General features: G+C 38.7%; 1 non-coding gene across 1 annotated transcript; it reads right to left on the reverse strand.

Moving 5' to 3' along the window:
- Positions 1–2,348: 2,348 nt before the first annotated feature.
- On the reverse strand, positions 2,349–2,511 carry LOC119304445. The gene has a single exon (XR_005148273.1). It is a non-coding gene; the product is annotated as a U1 spliceosomal RNA (small nuclear RNA).
- Positions 2,512–2,911: the final 400 nt, after the last annotated feature.

The raw sequence follows: 2,911 nt of genomic DNA on the forward strand, positions 1-2,911 counted from the left end.
GCTGGGAAATTTCACCAGAAAAATCGTCAGCATAATGCGTGGGAAAGAATCGCAACATGCACAACGTCAGTCTTGATTAACATTTTAAAATGCATGTTCAACATTTTTTCAAATGGTTGATTAACATTTTTATATACTTGATCAATAAAATTTATCATTTCTTAATACATGGTCAACATTTTTCATATACACATTTAACATTTTTTAAATGCTTGATTAACATTTTTCAAATACTTGTTCAATATTTTTTCAAATGCTTGATTAATATTTTTATATACATAATCATCATTTTTTTCAAATACTTGTACATCATTTTTCAAATACTTGTCCCACATTTTTCAAATAGTTGTTCAACATTTTTATTTCAATTGCTTGATTAAAAATTTTATATACATGATCAACATTTTTTCAAATATTTGTTCAACATTTTTCAAAAAAATTCAAATACTTATTTAACATGTTTCAAATGTTTTTTGTTATATATATATATATATATAATATTTTAAAATATAATAAACAAAATTACAAAAATAAAGCAAAAAAACGAAATCAGAAAACGAGGCTGTGGCCTCTCGCGCGCCTGGGCCGGCCCAATGCGCCCTCCCCTTCAGCGATCATTCCCTTCAGCAATACTCTACTCCTGGTTTTGTGGTTCTTCTGTATATTTCTCTCTTTCCTATAAATGTTGCCAACTTATCCTTTTATACTTCAAGGGCCTAGTTGACTTCCCTTCTGTCTGTACGTGACATTATGAACACGAATAATAGATATATGACGACCGCAAGCCTTTTAAATTGTACACACGTAGCCAACAATCATCGGTCAGGGTATGGTACGACGCGATTGTACCCCATATATGGACATCGTACCCACGCCTAGGGAGGGACCACCACTCTCTTCCATGTGAGAACCCGGAATTAACTTCCAGACCCTCCTGTGTATATTTATCAACCACAGGATTATTATTGACAACACAACGAAATGGTATTATTGCACAATACATAAAAATATTACAAGTTTAGTAAATCTTGCCACAAGGCATACATAGAGAAATGTCTCATGACATTTATTACAATAAAAGAACAATGAAAAATAAAATGCGTAGCGACTCTATCTTAGCCACAGGCAGTCGATGTAGTCCACGTGACCTCACTCCTACGGATCGCCATAGTAGTCATGGTCATCACCTCCGTCTTGATGAAACTCTGTTATCAACAAAAGTATTGCCATGAGTACATTACGTACTCATGTCACATGCCTCCATCGGAGAAGGTCCTAATAGCTACATGTGGCTTCAAAGCAAGGTTGTATGGCTCATTTGCATAAAAGCTAATTTTGTTTGGAAACAATATAGCAGTTGAATAAAAGCAATTTTAATGAAAACATGTTTTATCTCTAGAATAACTTTCATCAAAGTAAGGATCCTTGATCAACTCACATCCTTTATAGGTTCCAAGAATAGGGGCAAAGAGGGAAAAAGCAAGACATGCCCTGTATGTCAATAAAGATTCATGTGTCGTCCATGACCGTGGACACAACTATTCGAATAGTTTTACACTATGTAGAGGTTGTACACTTTACCCACACGTCACAATCCCGACTTGTTGCTACTAGCTGTCGCTAGAGTAGTACACCATTTGGTATACCGGCAGGGAGATTGTGACGAGGTCTTTCATTATACCACGATTACTGTGCCAAGCCCACTAGGTTTCAACACGGAAGTAACCGTAGTTCACAGTCCGGGCCCCCTTTTGTGCCAAGGATACTCCTCGCAAGGCAGCTATCCCAAGGAGACGACGGGAATCTACGGCGGAGCTCCGTCGACTACGCCTAGATGGACAAACTCGAGGAGGATCGGAGCCCGGAAGACAAACTCGAAGAAGAAGCGTCGCAATCCGCCCGAGTGCCGTACCTGCGAGGACTAATGAACCCTAAGCTAAACTACTAGCCAATGCGGGGACACCGGGATGCCCCTCCTCGCCACCGGTCGCCGGAGCGGCATGCAGAGGGTAGGCGTATCCACAGGCTCACCGGCGAAGTCTGGAGGGAAGAGTTTACCCTAGCCTTCAGGGGATAGGGGAGGGGAAAATAAGATGAATCTAGAAGACATGTCCCTTTTTACATTGCAATATTTGGCATTGACCCAAATATTGGCTACTAATTGACTGGTTGCAAAACTGAGTACCCAACTTTGTATAGGATTATTATTATTTTTGCAAATCTTGCCATTGCGAAACTTTTGAAGGAAAACCAAACATACCACATACGCTTACTTGATGAAGTGGAAGCAGCTCGCCAAACATGCATAGCTAGAATTTACCAATTTCTAAATTTAAATTTTCTGGATTGGCAGGGCCGCACAAACGCATACCCCCCATCTACCAAAAATCATGACATCCATTCTCTCAATTGGGGAGATGGTAGAACAACACGCTCACCAAATGCAATTTGAGCCGTGGATCTAGGCCACGACCCTTCTTTATAAGTCATCAGCCCCGTCCAGGTAGGGGTAATGCTGCATCGGTGACCTATGTGCTCGTTATATAGACTTGATTTATCACCGCCGCCTCCTCTCACCAGCGAGGTGGTACTAAACCAAGCCAGAGCATAGTGGAGCAGAAAAACATATCTTTTGTATTTTTAGAAAACACAAATATTTTGAATTGTTAAAAACACTTTAATAAAAAATTAAAAATGTATCACATATATCTTCTAGTTTTGAATTTTTTTCATACAATTTTAATTTTTTTTTTCATGTATACCCATTGTCATCCCGATGTGGGAGGGAAGCTCCCACCACCTGAGGGGCAATAGACATGGGCGAAGAAAATTTTACCTTTTGTATTTTAAGGATATGCATGTATTTTAAATAGTTGAAAATATTGTAATAAAATACTAAATTTAAAATATT

The sequence above is a fragment of the Triticum dicoccoides genome, chromosome 5A, assembly GCF_002162155.2.
Source record: "Triticum dicoccoides isolate Atlit2015 ecotype Zavitan chromosome 5A, WEW_v2.0, whole genome shotgun sequence".
Classification (NCBI taxonomy): Eukaryota; Viridiplantae; Streptophyta; class Magnoliopsida; order Poales; family Poaceae; genus Triticum; species Triticum dicoccoides.